Source organism: Elephas maximus, chromosome 19 (assembly GCF_024166365.1).
Source record: "Elephas maximus indicus isolate mEleMax1 chromosome 19, mEleMax1 primary haplotype, whole genome shotgun sequence".
Taxonomy (NCBI): Eukaryota; Metazoa; Chordata; class Mammalia; order Proboscidea; family Elephantidae; genus Elephas; species Elephas maximus.
This window is the reverse complement of record NC_064837.1, coordinates 27,055,952-27,073,648: the sequence shown is the minus strand read 5'-3', so window position 1 is coordinate 27,073,648 and position 17,697 is coordinate 27,055,952. Positions and strand designations below refer to the sequence as shown.

General features: G+C 36.4%; 1 protein-coding gene across 1 annotated transcript in view; it reads right to left on the bottom strand.

Moving 5' to 3' along the window:
* Positions 1-943: 943 nt before the first annotated feature.
* The window catches only part of ZNF207 (zinc finger protein 207), a 35,376-nt gene continuing 18,622 nt past the window's right edge, over positions 944-17,697 (bottom strand). The window contains exon 13 of the mRNA XM_049859315.1: positions 944-16,275. The gene's annotated coding sequence lies outside the window, so the exon portion shown is untranslated. The remainder of the gene's footprint in view (positions 16,276-17,697) is intronic.

The window sequence follows — 17,697 nt, the reverse complement described above, 5'->3', positions numbered from 1 at the left end:
CCCTGTCCTGTAAGGTGGCTATGAGTCGGAATTGGCTTGACAGCAACGGGCGAAGGTTAAACCAAAACACAAGCTGAATGTGTCTCGTCTCCTGGTGGGGAGTTGGGAAGAACCAATTGAGGTGACTCTGGTTTCCCGACGACCAGGGTTTTCCCATCGCTAGGTAGTGAACAGAAATGTTTCTTCACAATGTTTCAGTCCAGAAAGAAAATAAAAAGCTTGAGCCAGAGAGGCAACCTAAAGAGATCGTCTGGGTAAATATTCAAGTAAATTCCCTAACAAAGATTTTGTTTTCTAGATATCAAGTCTCCTAATGCTTTTATATTCAACTACTTCCTGCCTGCTTTTTCTAAGTTTCTTTAGGTGAAACAAAAACACCTCACATTTAGTTTTTAATTGTGCAACGGGGATTCATAAATATTTTTACATTAAAATCTTAATTCTATCTATATCCCTAAAAGTCATTCAAATCACTTTTTTTTTTTTTGTCAGTAGTATAAGAGGCCTGAAGGCAGTTGGTCAGGATGACATGGGTCTAGAATTTGTATTGACTTTTATTCAAAAGCATAATTAGTTTGATAAAATTTACATGAATAAAATGATACACAGCCATCTATTACATGGGAAGTATCTTTCTACAGCACCAATTTGATGAGGCATATTACACTGCTAAAGCCCTATACACACAATATATTTCATTTTCAAACTGTGAAGTACTTGTGGGAATAGGTATACACACTGAAAATAAAATTCTCAATTTCAGAAATATCTTAAGTGCAATAGCAAAGCTTCACTACTTGTGTATTATCAATTCATGTAACAAATTATACTTAAAAAAAAAATTTTCCCCACCAACTCTGAGTATCATCCCCAGAGTAAGACGGACTCATTCTTCTCCAAGAGAAAAAACTCTTGACAAAAAAATTTTTTTTGGTGATTATGGAAAAAAAAAAAACAACTCTAAGGCAGGAGAAGAGTAAGGGGACAAATACCAATGGTCTATTCATTCACTGTTCTTATCAAAATGAAACCCTCAAGAAAGCCATTAGAGCACTGAAATATACTTGAGAACACTTGGTGAGTGTTGTTTTGGGGACTTCCTACTTTAAAAATTGAGGATGCCAAGATGAAGTCAAGAAAAAACTGTCTAATTTACTTTAAAATACTTGAGCAAACACAACTTGATATTATGTATTTAGACTAAGTTATCACTCAGGTGCTAATCAAGAATGCACAGACCAAGAGAGGGCTACTGGTTCTAATCAGGAAGGCCATAACCAAAAGTAGCATCTACAACCCAAGCTGATAACCCTCCCTAGTTACATGGATCAGCTACACTTATTGTAGACACTCCCCACTCTTCCAAGAACAGGCTGAATAAAAATCTAGGGAAGCCTATATATCCTTTTAACCTTAGGCTCGATACTCTAAGTTAAATCCCCAAAAGATTCTGTACCTAACAGTGAATTCTGATTTCTATTTGCCCAATGCTTGCTATTAAGACAGTCCTGACTCTGGAATCTTTGTTTTTCCATCGAGTCCACTTTTACACCAGGTGGTGGTTGGATTACCTAAAGGACAAAGGGCTGGGATTTCTCAGAGTCGTACGTGACTAAATTGCTTATGTCAGTTTCCTTCTTTCATTTCGACACCAAAAGATATTTTCCATGCAAACACTGGCCTTTGCAACATGTTGTCACCTCTGCAATGGATTCCCTTTCTCCTACTCCATCCACTGTCTGCCCAACGAACTTCAACTCATTCTTCAAGATTCAGGTATCACTTCTATACAGTCCTCCCTTTCCAACTCCAACCCCAGGCAGAAGAGGAAGTGTCCCATTTTTACTTTTATACCACTTGGCACATTTCTCTATTATAGCACATTTTACATTGCTGAACTGTTTAGCTGTTTCTCCCACTAGACCGTAAGGTCCACAGGACCATGTGCTTTTTTCCTAACTATAAAATATTTCAAAGAAATACAGTGTATGAACACACCCATCACCTGGCTTTAGCATTTTGCCATTCAAGCAAATTATAGTTGGGTCTTTGCTACAACAGCTAGAACACGTACCTAACTAAAACATATATATATCACTCCACATGTCTGCCACCATTTCTTGTCATCAGACTTTAATTTTTGCCAATTTGGTAGCCTTTTAAAATGGTTGTTTTAACTTGCATTTTCCTACCAGTGATGTTGAGTCATCTTTTTCTATTTTGTGGCCATTCTAGTCTTCTCTCTTGCGAACTGCTGGTTGATACCTCTTGTCCATTTTCCCAATGAGTTATATTGTTCTTGTCAATTAGAAGCTTTAAATATTCTGGATATATATACACTGAAAATTTCTTCTTCCTGACTTAACGTTACTGTTGGGGACTAATCTCAGTTTTCTTAACTGCCGAACAAGGAGGTTAACATGGTTTTACAGCCTTTTGAGGGAGCCCTGGTGGCAAAGTGGTTAAGAGTTATGGTGAGCTATGACTACTGACCAAAACGTCAGCAGTTCAAATCCACCAGCTGCTCTTTGGAAACCCCGTGGTTCCTATAGGGTCACTATGAGTCGGAATCGACTGGATGGCAATGGATTTTTGTTTTGTTTTGTTTGGCCACTTGAGAGGCAGGGCACGTGACATTCCATAACTCTCAAATCTGAATATAGAGACATCTTTCAGAAAGCCCCCAGAATTTGCAAACTTCAAAAACACTACATGATTAATTTTTCTTTAAAAAGGCACAGAACCAAAATTAAAAAAAAAAAAGAGGAACTCCAGAGATTGACATAGTCACTGACAAACCGGAAGGGCTACAGGATGTAATGAAAGTAGACAGAGAGACAGTGATTGATTGCCTCACTCCTAGGGGGAGGAGGAGATTCACTACAAAGTAAATGCAATCACATTACCCTGCTTCGTGGTCTTGTGAGTAAAATTTACAATCATAAGAGGTCTTCGCTGACTTCCAATTTTAAGACCAATTTACAGACAAAATACAGTTATGTTTACAGAACACAATGTAAATGTTCCAGCCTTGACACTGTGAAAGTAATAGTATAAAATTACAAGCTAGAAAGTGAAAGGTGGAAAAACAGGAAAGGATAATAGCTTTAATTCATCAAGTGAGAAGCTGAGAGACTGTCTTTAATTGATGGAACAAGGAATAAAGGTATAAGTCACAGAGGCAACAGAATAAAAACAGTGATATAATTACAGAAGGAGACAATGTGTGATAGAGATGGAGTAAGCTAAATCCTTACTTATGAGTAGACATCAATAATAGATGCTAATATTTTATTATTTATAAATTAATAATGGCCTATGCATGTTGTTTAAATATACTGAGGTGAAGTCAAAAGAAATGAGCTAAAAGTAGTTTTTCATGGGGGACTGTGAAGGGGATTTGATCTACATTAGATTTTTTAAGTCATCTGCAATACCTTAAAAATAAAAATTTACTTTTTAGAAGAGGAGTGGTATGAACTTTGTACAAATTTCCAGGGAAAAAGTGAAAGATGATGTACTCTGGGTAATTATGAACTATGAGTTAAATACTTGGCCTTTTTGCCTCACCATTATTTGCTGATTGAGAAACTGAGGTCTGCTTTGCCAATTCTCAATGACAGTTATCACAGCTTCCTTTGATTTGATGACATCACAAACATGAACCTACTCAATACAGGAAACATTCATTGCCTGCTATGTGCCAGGCACTTCAAACCAGAGCTAGAATAATCTCTTTAGAACCCCAGAATAATAAAGTCACACATTATGACTATTTCCAAGCTATGCCCCCCCCCACCCAAACATGTTCACTGATAGTTCTGAAATTTTACTTTCGTGATATCAGTCCTCGTGGCATACTGCATTGTCCCAAAACTCCTTCTAGGAACTATCCTGATGCTGAACACTAATTCCTGTATTTATTCACAATTACAACCTGCAGCTGGATCAAAATTACCAACTGATTCAGTCTGTTCAGTGGCTTGTTCTCCCTGACATCATGCTCCATCATCCTGACAGATTATCTGCCTCCTGTCCACTACCAAACTTTCATTTCAGGGACTACTGGGTTTCCTCCTATTGACAGCAACTAGACATTCCCACAAATATCAGATTTCATCTCAGAAGTCCCATATTGGTGACACACAAGTAGAACTGGCTTGCAGATGTGTTTTGTTTGGCCCATACAGTGTTTCATTTTCATTTTTTAAGCTGAACTACCTTGTTGCCAAATCTGAAGATTCCTAGCCTCTCTAGAAAAGTGTTATATGCATTACACATAGCATGACCCTTGTTTAGGATGGTCATAAATTTACCACTCTCCAATTGGGTTGTTTGTCATTTCTATGACCTGTCTGGTTCTTGAAGGCATTTCAGTTCGCAACGCTGGGTCTAGCCTATCTCTATTTCCAACTACAGCTAATTTTTCACTATGTAGGAAACAAACTGTTTATTCTCGTAGACATCCCATAGAAAAGGTTACTTCTCAAAATTTCTTCTAATCTTCCTGGACAAACACAAACCACATTGTTTTTCTGAACAGCTCTGTCCAAGAGACCTTTGCTGCTGGAGAGGATTACTCTTTAGTCAGTCACTAAGTATCTGCTATAAAGCTCCTACTCAAAAGAACAGCATGACTGAGTCAGGTCTAAATTGCACAATGTTCAAACAAAGGCACACCTATCTGGATCTCTAGTCTAATTTGATGAGACTGATTAACCCTCAAGGAAATTTAGCTGAATTCAGCATTAAGCTCAAGTGCCAAGCAGCATGCTAGATTTTAGGAATGCAATGAGCAAGATACAGTCCTGTCTTGAAGAGTTGCAGCTCAGTACAAATAAACAGGTGACATTGACCATTAGGTACCTAGTACAACGGAAGCACATATGGTGGTCTCCATGGAAGCTCAGGTATTTAGAAATTATCTCTAAACTAAAACTTGGTAGGGATGGGAGCATAAGTTACCCATATCAAAGAGGTAAAGGGAGAAAATAGGATGTCCAGGCATAGAGAAGTGAGAGTTTGAAGAGATTAAGGAAAAATGGCAAGAAATGAAGCTGGAAAAACAAGCAAGGACCAGGTTATGAAGGACCTTGAGACAAACCGAGAACACCTGAAATGTCACTTGACTCTCCTGCCTTTTATGGCACAGCCTATCATTCAAATTTTATCCTGAGGGAAAAGTGCAATCATTAAAAGAATGAGAAGAAAAGCAGTTGAAGAAACATGAAAGGGAATAGTCAAGAGACTAAGAAGGCAGGGGCTGCTGGGTTTCCAGTAAAGAATAGAATACCTACTCAATGTAATGTTGTTGTTGGGTGCTGTCATTTCCGACTCATAGCAACCCCACGTGACAGAGTAGAACTACCCCACAGGGTTTTCTTGGCTGTAATCTTCAAAGGAGCAGATCGCCAGTGACAGCTGAGTGGGTTCCTTCTGGTTCAAACTCCTGCTGAGAATTGCATTTCCGACAAGTTCTCAGGCAATGCTAATGCTGCCGGTTAGGGAACAATTCTGAGAACCACCAGTAGAGCAGTAGCCCTCAAAACTTATAAGAATCACCTAGGGACCTTGTTAAAATGTAGACTGATTCAGTAGACCTGAGGTGGAAACAAAATTTCTCAGCAGGAGTTCAGACCAGAATGACCTGGTTGTAAGGCTTGGTTCCAATGCCCAACCTTTCAGTTAACAGCCAAGCATTTCATCATTGCACTACCAGGGATCCTTGTCCAATGTGATAAAAGGGAGCAAATACAGGTTATTTGATAAGGGTGGAATCTAGAACTTAAGGACCTTGACTTTTACCATCTTCATGAGTTAAGAAGCAAAGTCATCAACTGAATAAGTGTATCGTGGCAGGGGCAAGGATTTGAAGAGCAGAGATGTCCAACAGCCAGTGAAACAAATGAGTGAAAAAGGAGACTATAGCCTTACAAAGAATTGCCTGGCAGTATCATGGGTCCAACCAAAAATAAAAATGCATGGTTATACAATGTGCAATTATACAATTTGCAAGGTTACATGACTGCCTTCAGCAGTACAGCATTACAACCAATCCCCTACAAGGACTAGAGTTAATCAGACTAAAAAAATTTATGAGCACCTACTACATATATAATGTACCAAAGACTTCAATGAAGAGGAACTTTCAGGAGTCAGTAGATTAAAAGCGTAAGGGTGAAAGATGTTATGAGGCCAAATGGGGGATTTTTTTTTTTTTTAAATAATGGAATTATGAAGTCAATCACGAAGGACAAATACTGAATGATCTCACATCAAATAACAATAATAAGCAAATGTATAGGCACCAAAGTTTATCAATGGTTACCAGGGGTTGGGGGAAGGTGGGTTGGTGGAAATTTGGCAGCAATTATGGGTGATGCCTGCAAATGATTAGTGTAAATGATATCACTAGTGTACACCTGAAAAATGCTGCACTGGCAAATGTTATACATTTTTAGGACCAAAAAAAACAATGTATCTGATTGAAGAAAAACGGGTCAATTTAGGCAATGAGCAGCTCACTCGCCCTGCCTCAACCTCCAGGTACAAATAATCTGAAAGAATGAACAGCACACTCAGACAACTGGAGAAACTATCCTTTGTGGAGAACCAGGTTTCATGAAATTTTCAGAGAAGAGTTAAGAGAGTTCATTTACTAAGAAACAGGAGTTGCGTGGGCATAGCAGGAAGGTTTTTGAGGGGAGCAACGTCCTAAAATTGGAGGGAAATGGTAGTAAAAATAAAGCACTTAGTTTGGAAAGTGACCTAGGAAAATAAAGGTTTGAGCTTACATAGGATGTTCTCAAAACATTTTAAGCTAGCCTTCGTGAAGAGAAGGGATTCTAGCTTCAACTTGGCCAAGTCAGCAGCCACTAAGGCCAATTATACTTCCTAAATGAATCCTACTATTTATTCCATATCACCAGGACAATAGTGATAAGGTTCCGAGGACTTACATGTGGTAATTAGGGTCAATATCTCATTTGTTTTTTTGATCTGATACAGGAGCACAAACTTTTGGTGCCTCCACAGAGATCTGGAGTCCAAAACCACAGCTTCAGAGTTTTTACACTCAGGCACTCCAGTTCATTGAGGAAATGTGTATACCCAATGTTGTATTCAAAGACCTCAACACTTTGGATTAGGCTCACCTTCCCATTCCATTCTCTACAATTTTCCTTCACATACTCCCATACTGTTGTGTTTCCATCTTTCTCCTAAGGCTTTTCCAAATTGTCTAAATCCTTACTATCCTTCAAGCCGTAGTTCAAATGCATTTTCCCCTGACACAATGCAAGTGGAATTACCAATCCCCCAATTTAACTTTCTCTGGGGTTATTTTCACTTTATTCTTCATATTAGCACTGAAGTATTTATATTTATTCTTCTTATGCTCTAAGAAGGCTGACTTAAGATTTGTTTTCATCTTTCAAGGTCTTAAGAGATGCTCAAATATTTGTTTAGGTGAGTCCTACAGATCTGGCACAGAGACTAATCCGTATGTAAAAAACCTGAAACCTTCTAATTTTTTCTTTTCCTGTGCTTTTCGTATTAGAGAGCCACACTAAGTTCTCCAATTATCCAGTCAAAGCAATTCATCGCATCAGTTACTCTTGAGTTCTCTCCTGATTTAGGATGACATCCTTGGATTTCTTGCTAACCGGCCCCTATTCTGGTGCCCCTCCCCAGGAAACCTAGAACGAGCTTTTCAAAATCATAAACCATGTGTTATTCAGTCCTTCAATGATTTCCATGAGAATAAACTCAAACCATGGCCTACAAGATCCTGTGTCATTTGGCCCATCTACAACTCCAACCTCCATATTCACACACACACCTCCCAGCCCTTTCATACTGTACTTTGTTCCTTCCAGATGCTATGCTTTTCCATCTAGGAGTTTCTACATCTACTATTCCTTCTGCCTGGAATACTGCTACCCAGCAAGACATTTTGCATGGGCGGGCATCTCAAATCCTCAGCTCCAGGGTCACCTTTTAAGATGCACTTCCTGGCTACTCTGTATCTTTAGAAAGGATAGTATACAAGTAGATAGTACGCATTCATATGTATTTACTAAATACATTTAAATTGCAGTAACCGTCTGCCCAAATGTACACTAGGATAGTTCCCACAAAAAATGCTCAATGAGCACTTACAAAGTGCTGGACCGTTAACAGTAAGTTCTCTTACAAGTAACAATTTATTTCTCACAAATCCGTGAAATTGACTATTACTGTCATTTCAGGAGTAACTTGCTCAAAGCCATATAACTAGTAAATGATTAAACAAAGATTCGCTTGTAGGCTCTCATTTCACACACAGTGTAAAACCACTACGCTACTTCTAGCCCCACCTACCTGTCCAACCTCAATACTATATCACCTATTCCATGCCCCAATTGTCTAAATATGCTCATTTACCCTTTAAACATTTTGTCCTTACGAACAATCCATATATAATAAAAATAACTCTGCCTTTTGGTCCCCAGAGTCTATCAAAAACTGCTCAGGACAAGCTGATGATCATCATCACATTTTATTTTCAGCATGAACTGTTCTGGATATGACTTAACAAAACGGGCTCAGACAAATATCGTAAGTAATCAGTGAAAGATTTTATTCATCTTTGTGGGTCACAGGCATAGAGATTTTGTTAATGAATGGTCAACCATCACCTTGAAACAAAAAAAGCCTTGCTTATAATAATGCAGAAACAAAAACAAAAACCTTTTACATGAAAACACACAAACTGGAAGTTGCTTCTGGTATGAAAACAAAACACCATCCTTCAAATACAGTTTTGGCTTTCTTAAAGCTTAGCCAACACCCTCAGACCACCTCCTCCAAACAGAAACAAAAGACTTCATTGCCTTTTGTGAGTTCTAATTATTATATGGCTACACACACTAAGGGATCTCCCCCTACGTCCCCCTCCCCGCCCCCAATTCCTACCAGTAGACTAAAACCAAACACAGTTATACACTCTGTGGTCTTCAGTTTCATTTTACACCACCTTTCATCTATTTCACTGGATGACATGGCTTACCAAAGTGACAGATGTACTATTATTTATTACTTAAGAAAATTTTATTTAAAAATAAAACCCTGCAAGTTTTTTTTGGTTTGTTCAGCTAGACCATTTACTCATACACATGGACAAGCCAATGATCCTCCTTTGTTTACTTTGTCCAGGTCCTTCTTAGAATCATATTCCTTGTATGACTTGCTCTTTATTTCCCTCCTTGCTAGAACAATGCTAGTATTAAGCCAGGAACTGAATGAACTGAGAGACAGGACCCCTCCTTCCTACAATCTTCTGAGATAATGCTGAACTACTTTTAAAAGAAATGGACGTATTTCTCAAAAATCACCTTCCCTGTTGTAGCAATTAAAACACTTCTCACCTAAGCCTCCACTTATTATCCTTTTATTAATATAAGGTCCTAGGGAGGGGAGAGGCTCCAAATTTCATCACCTTTCCTCCCTTAAAGAGAACCAGGTATTGGCTTAATATTATACTATTATGCACTGACTCCTATAATATTCCAGAAAGAGCTGCCTACTGTCAGTTTTAATTGGACCTGAAAAACAGAAGGCTTAAGTAAGGTGAAATTCATCCTTGGGTCTTAAAAGGGCACATTTAACTAGTTACTGAAGATATTTTCTTCACCAGCCACTTATTTCTACCCTGAAGAAAGCTTAAAAATGTAAAATTAGTATTTTAAGCACCACCACACAAAATTAAAAGAAAACAAAACAGACAATGGAGCAAGATATGCTTTAATTTAATCATTGTACACACAAATTCATAAAATTCTGGACACATCCACTAAGTTGCAACGAAAACTCAAGAATTCTTGCTCAATTCTAAACATTAAACTATGAAAATCTGGCTACTGATTCTCATCACTAAATACATGCATTTAAAGTTACATACTTACCAAATTTGCAATGTCTGTTTATCCCTGCTGGAAATGACACAGTTCCTTAGAAATGTATTTTAAATCTTCAAGATATAAACTGAGGGTCCATGCTTGGTTTAATGTTTATCTAGAATACATTACCATGTTACATATGCACATATCAATCTTCAGATTTATTTTAGAAGACTACCATTGCTCATACTAAAAAGCAGATTTGACTGTTCTTTTATTGATTCGCAAAGACCACAGCAGGAAATACAATGTGAAAACATCCTTATATTGACATCAGCTAGGATGTGGCTAAAAAGTAGAAGGGGAAAAAACTTACGCATTACACTGAGGGAATAAATTATGAATATACTCAGAGGCCAATCAGTATTTCTAACCCAAGTATTTCATGCAGGGTTAGAATGTTTAAGAAACAATACACTTGAAAATTTCAAGCCTCAAAGAGGACCTTGTAAGCAAATGGTCTGCATGACCAATTTAGGTAAACCCTCCTTCAACCCTAACCTCAGCTTAATTGCCCATAAATCACTGCAACGGCTTCAACAAGAATAGAAAAAAATTCGGGTATTTTAATTAACACCTATGCGATATAGGAACCAAAAGCACTGAGAAAAAACTTTGACTGTCGACTAAACAGAAAACCTTAAGATTAGAATTTAAAAAGTTTCAGTGCTAGACAATATACGATCAAAGTTTATGCAGTAATATGCTCCCTTAAACAATGAACTCTATGAGACCAAAGGGTCAACATTTACCCAAAAGCAAAGATGAGAAGGCAAGAAGGGAAAGGGAGTTCAGATCAATGGAAAACAGAACAAACGGAATGGAAATAATGAGAATTCTGACACATTGTAAAAATTGTTAAAAACCTAATTTGCTGTGTAAACTTTTACCTAAAACACAATTAAAAAAAAAAATAACCTATTTGACAATTCAACATTTTTTACATGTATAGTTAACTGTCGCCATTTACATGAATCAAATGCAAAACAAATAGTAAGTTTATGCAGCTATTTATAGTCTGCTATGTGAAGATAAGAAAAAAGTGAACCAGGAATTAGTGGGAAAATGTCAAGCAGTAATCACTTTCTTAATATTCCTGGTTCAGGTAATATCCAAAGAGATGTAGACATTCAGATTGTTCACTTCTTTGATCAAAGTTCCTCATTTCCATTAATTTATAAAAGGTAAAATTGCGACATATAAAAGTATAAGATAGTACTCACCAGAAAGACAGCTTTACAGAGAGGGTTTTTAAGGAAAACCATTTCGACTGTGTCTACGCCATTTCTTATATAGATTAAACTGTGAAAGGCAATGAAACTTAAGCCCTCAAGGCAATTTTATTAAAAAAAAAAAAAAAGTGGCTATCTTATCAATTTTATAAGCTAGCTAACCGAATGCATGAGTTCTATATAAAACGACATTCAGACAGTCTGTTTTCAGTGGCTAATCGCTGCACAAGATCAGTTAGTTTTAGTGCATATTTTCTCAAATTAGACATTATTGAAGCCATACGTCAGTAAGTCAATGCAGCGAGAGACTGACACAGTGGCTGCAACAATGGGCTCAAACATATCAACCACTGTAAGGATGACACATGACCAGGCACTGTTTCATTCCGTTGTACACAGGGTCACTGTGAGTTGGAACCAACTCAACGGCACCTAATAACAACAACAGATTTGAAGGATGGTTCATACTTGTAGAAATTAAGTTACACTTGGTTTTTTAAGTTTGTATCAACATAAGAAACACAGTATCTAAAGGTTAAAGAAAATCTCTCAGGATGATTCAAGACACTGAACTTTGCTAGAATGAGAAATAAAAATTTTAATACATCTTTCACTACCCATTATATTCCCATTGCCCCTCAAAAGGACTGCACAAAGAATCTGTTTAGATTTCTTGATGGATAGCCTGCTTTCATTTGAATACTTAAAAAATAAGGTTATTTTTTAGTCCAAAGTAAAATGAATCCACAGTGGTGCACCAACAGGTTACAGTTCACAAAAAAGATGAGCAAAAAAAAATTAGTACTTAACAGCAAGAGCTACCAAAAACATTTAAGAAAAAAGCAGTAAAAAAACATTTTATAGATTATGATTGTACACCATTTTATCATTGCTAAAAATGAGCAAACATCTTTTTTCTGAGGTTGATTCATACTGTAAAAAGTTAAAGGGCGAGTATGAGACCCACCATGGGAGTGGTTTACGTAAAAGACAGACCCAAAGCCCTGTGGGACTCCATATTATATACCAACATGGGCAAGGTCAATCAAAAATTTTGCCGTCTTTTCTTTTTACGTACAACATAGCTATTTTGGTTCAACCTCAACCAGACAGTGAATAAAGGAGCAGTATAACACCTTTATTAGAACTGAGTTTTAGCAAACCTAGAGCTGCTTTAGCCCAAATGCTGAGTGTTTCTGAGTGTCCAATGGGTCTATTATTAGTTATACTCACATTTAAGTAACTGCACAGCTTTCTTCCTTTGTGTGGGTTATATGGATATGTTTGAAAAAAATAGGAACATCAGGTACTTACAGATTAAACTAACCTGTACTGGCAGGGCTGTGGGATTTTTCTTCTCTACCAGTAAGTAGCAAATGCTGAAATTCTGCTGCTAGTTAACAAAAACACAAATTGTGTTAAACTGAGGAGTTCAACCCATAGTTTAAAAAGTCAATGTGCATTAAATTTCCTCAGAGCCTGATATTTATACATATAAAACTTTCTTCCCTAAGTCTTACAAGGTTACCTTACATTAGCTATTAAATTTAGAGTGACCTTATGAGAATGAGTCAACAACACTCTCTCTCGGACGTCTCAATTTTAATAAACTAGGTATTCCAATATGTGAATGATGATGTGAATTTTGGTTTACTCTAAAAAATGGGGTAATGAATAGCAGGAAGCAAGAAAAAAATAATCTCTTAAACATGTGGTAATCTCTCAATTTAAGCACAGGTACCCCACAGGGCAAACCATTTGTAATCGTTTTTAATTAAATTAAAAAAAAAAACTTGATTTCATTTTCTTATAATAGAGATTTTCAATTTTAAAAACATGGGCTGAAAAGCAAATTCTATTGCTTCTCCTTAAAGACTATACTAACTAAATAAAAGCTCAATGGCGAGCTTTCTGCTCCATAACTAGGTACGCCATATTTTTTTTAACTCAAACTTACAGGAACTTAATAATTTTGAACTAATAAATAACTCCTTCCTTGGTCCACTTGGGTAGTTAAGCAGCCTCATTTTACTAATAGTAGAGACTGGGAAATGATGTGGCAAATCTTGTTTGTTTTGATCTGAGTAATAAACTCCTTAACTACTTATGAATAAAATGTTAAGAAACATCTACATGAAAAGAAATATTTTAGTGAAACCTCAATAACAAATGCAAACCAACAACAGGAATGCTATTATCTTTCATTTCATTTCAGGTTCTCAAGTCTAATATACTATATAATGACCTCTTCTCCCAAATACTTAAGGTCTGTGTGTCGTAAACTTAGGGAAACATCATTCTTCATTTTTATCCAAGTTGGGCATCAATGAACTTCATTGCCAGTTCCTCAAAATTCTCCTTAAATTTAACCAAAGGTGAAGGCAGGTAACTCTGAGGATTCTGTAACCGTAATAATGGTAAGACTCCAAACGTTTTAACAATGGCAGCGGGCTTAGCGAACGCCAATAAAGGACTTCCACCTTTTTACAAACACAGCATAACACAAACCACTGAGCAAACACTTTGCATTACTGAAGCTGTGTTGTACGGCAACCTTACAACACCATTACAATGTTCAGAATTAACGAGCAGGGTCCAAGTAACTGATCCACTATTAAAATAGTTTACACACATGAATCTTCTGTAGTTAAATTTGGTCAAATTGAAACATACACAAACATATTCTTATTAACACAGCTGGTGATTACGCCTCCTAAAAAAAAACTAACCATGAAAGTTTCCATTTAATGATTTATAATACTATTGTTCGATTTGCTTCAAGTAAAAGAGTTCAAATTAACTTCAGTAAAGGCTTCCTTTAGGTCTCCAGTTGCTGCCTTAAACTGACTTTTTACATTCTGCTTAATAGAATATTTTCCCCGAGACTACATCATATGAACAGGTTTAAAAAAAAAAAAAAAAAGTTCAGAAACTTCAAACTAAGGGCTTACTATATTAAAAGTATAGTTTTAAGAACTTAGCATTAATTATAAAATTGTGACTATCCACTATATTCATGACACTATATACAACCACCATTAAAATAAAGGCTTCTTGTTTTATGGAAAAGTATCACAAAAAAAGTCAGATGATTTCTATGCTACAAACTACAAAAGGTTCCTATTGAAATTATGAGAGAAAGCAAAATACTAAAAAAGGAGTGCAAAAAAAAAAAAGGGGGGAGCAACCTTCCCTAATAGTCAAGTCACATGACAGCTACCAGAATTGTAACTGTAAAACTCTGTCCTCAATAGTCAGTAGTAGCATAAGTGAAACCCCATTTTCAGATGACATTTCTATAAAAGTTATAGTAAGAGAAAACCAGTTTCATTTTGGAATAAACTGCAAAGGTTATTCATTATCAAGTAAATACTGTTTTCTAAAAAGACATATCCGCTTAATAAAAAAAATTTTCTATCCTCTAACCAACACAAATGTTTATGCTTAGACAAAATTTTAGCTCAGTAAAGAAGGGACACTTCAATATTTTCTTTCATTTATCCATTTTTACCAGTGGACTTTATGGATGCTCGGAAGTTACATCTCAAAATCTTATCTGAGGCACAGAACTACAAAGACAGCAAAAGAACTACATCTTAAGTTAGATATCTGTATCATCTCCAACAGATCATGCCACTCTTAGAAATCTTACTCCCACCCCAGTACTGAGTAAATAAGAACCTACTTCAATTGTTTCAATGATCATTATCAGAATTAGGACAAGGAGCTTCAAGAGATTTCAATGTACTGAGGGGTTATAAGTGTGAGAGAAAACATTATCTCCGATCAAGCTGTCTTATAAAGTGTAATTACTGAGGTGGTTGTAAAATATTCCAATGGAATATTTTGTTGTGGAAGCAACAAAATTCTTGTTTAAGTATTTTTTCAAGATAACCTATTCAGTTACAACAGTTAAAAGCACATGTTTTAATTAAACTGGTCAAAATTTGAGATTCTCTTAACTAACACGTATTTTTTTCTTTTTGTTTCCAAGAACTAAAGCCACATAGAAACACAATTCCGGGTTGTACTAGTTGTTATTTCTTCAGAGAAGAAATCCTATCTGGATAGAATCGTCATGAAGAACAAAAGCAATCCAAGTGTATGTTTTGGCCTCTCTTTCAATTCCCTCTTTACCTTCTCCAGCAAACACACATACATACAACTTTTCTCACCAAACGAAAGCAAATTTTAGTTGGGAACGAAAGTGGACACTTTTCTTCTGTGCATACTGCATAAAATATTGTCCAGGATGGCTAAAAAGGAACCTCAAAAGAAGCATTCTAAAACCATATTTAACATACTAGTAACTTTACCACATGATGCAACTTGCTTAGCTTACTGAAAACTAGTCAATCTATACTGACAGGCTTGTAAAACCCAAACTCTTTTGTTATTCTTTTATTAAACTGCATGAGTAGCCTATAGCCATACATACAAATCACACACAAACCCACCCCACCTTCCCACTCTTCACAGGGCTCTACATTAACATTTGCTCTAATGTGGTGAGGTTTGAAAATATGAAAAATCACAAGCACTTCCAGATGACCTTTCAACCTTAATGTTCAGTGCGTAAGTTTAAGACTCAGAATGTAGATTTCAGTATCCAGTGGTTATTCCAATGATTAAACTTATCCTTGAGGTTAAATTTAGTAGTTTGGGGAGAAAATAACCAGTAATATCTTCCTAAAAGGGAAAGTAGAAAATTTGAATGAAGTGTTTCATGCCTCCAAATCAAGAATATCAAATTTTGTCAATTTGCTAAAGTTCGATACATTAAGTAACTCAAGCTTTACCGAGGTTGTTAAACACTATGTAATACAAAGTAAATCACGTGAAATAGCATTATCAAGTGCTCTTCTTTCTTAACACCACAGTCAAACGTGAATATTAATATAGAGCCATCTCTGCCAAAAAATTATAAAAATCCTAAATTTAATTAAATTTAGGGGCCTTCACCAAACTTGCTGCAAGTTTGGGGACATAAATATCCAACAGCCATAAAGCTGTGAAAGCCCCCATAAGGAATAAAATAAATCCCACTTGCCTCAGACTGAACAGGGCAACACTGAGACTCAGCCTCAGCCTGTCCTATGGCAGGGCTATAGGAAGAAGAAAATTTTAATTTTAGAAAAACATTACCCAATTAATTTAAAAGACATGCATTAAAAAAAATCCCAGTGATCAAGCAATTAAGGAAAAAAAAACAGCTTTTTTTTCTTACTACTGTCCACTACAATTCCATTCAGAGCCTATACTCTTATTTTTGTTGGGGATTTCTCCCCAAATAACTAAGTTTAATATTAAGCTGAGTTTTAAGTTCAATTTGTAACTTGATCAATGGAAGAGGAGTATACCTAAAAGTAGTTTCCCACATCCTGAGGCAAATGTGTGAACGATTACTACAGCATTAAGTATTCACGTCAAATGATAAATCCAGCAGCCACTCGAAAGTTGATCCTCACCTGCTGGTCTTGGTACTGTCATACAGCAGTGAAATCGATATAATAGAAGCTAGTGCCAGACAAAATGTTGAACTTGCTTTTGATTTTTCTAAAAAGGGTAATGATATATAAGGAGGAGTGGATGGCATGTAGAGCCAAAGCTGACAGTCCAATCAATACTGCAACTTCCTTTATTATAGCAATTACACTGCCTGCCTGAATATATCAAGTCCCAGAAGTTGTCTTCTGTGAGGGCAGTTGAAGTTTACTTCAACTCATCTTCATTTGTTACTTACAGAAGCAAAGCACAAAGTAAGGGCTAATTATTTTGTTGTAATATGTTCCACTCACAATTTAAGTACACTACGGACCCCAGAAGCAGTTAGGTAAAAGGTATTTTCTAGAAGCTTAACTACGCTGTGATGCATGCACAAATTACATTTAGATATATAAAATGGACATCACCTCTGAGCCACATAGCAACAATACACAGGAAATGGTGTATTTAAAATTTTTTAAATGCCATGCATTAACACTTCAAATTAATTTTTTTTAATTTTCATTAGAATTCTAACACCTATTTTTACAAACAGTATTTTCTCCCTTCAGACCTCAGAAAGCAACGAAACTTGCTATAAGATACCAGCCCTCTTTCATAAAATGCAAATATAGCTTTGCATAATTCTGGAAACAGATACACGAACGCTTTTGCAAGTTGGCAGCAAGCAGGTACAAGAAATGCTCGAGAGACATTTGGTTTGAAAGAGCATTTCCTATCTAATCACGCTAAATTTAATCACGTCATTTTTACCTTAGAGATTTTAAACACAAGTCTTTTTTTGGCAGGATAAATGTGCTGCCAAATCTAAGTGTATGTCAGTTAAAAAAAAGAAAATTTAGGAAGGCAAGCACTAGTGTGGGAAGGGGTTTTGGACCCGGCTGCTAGCAAAGGAAATGCATTCTAGCTTCCTTTCCAAGCTATGGGACTTCGTCACCTCAAAGGTACCACAGCACGGTAGATAAAGAACCCACTGGAGCAACATACCAGATTTAAAACAGCATTTCGCTTTATAATATTCA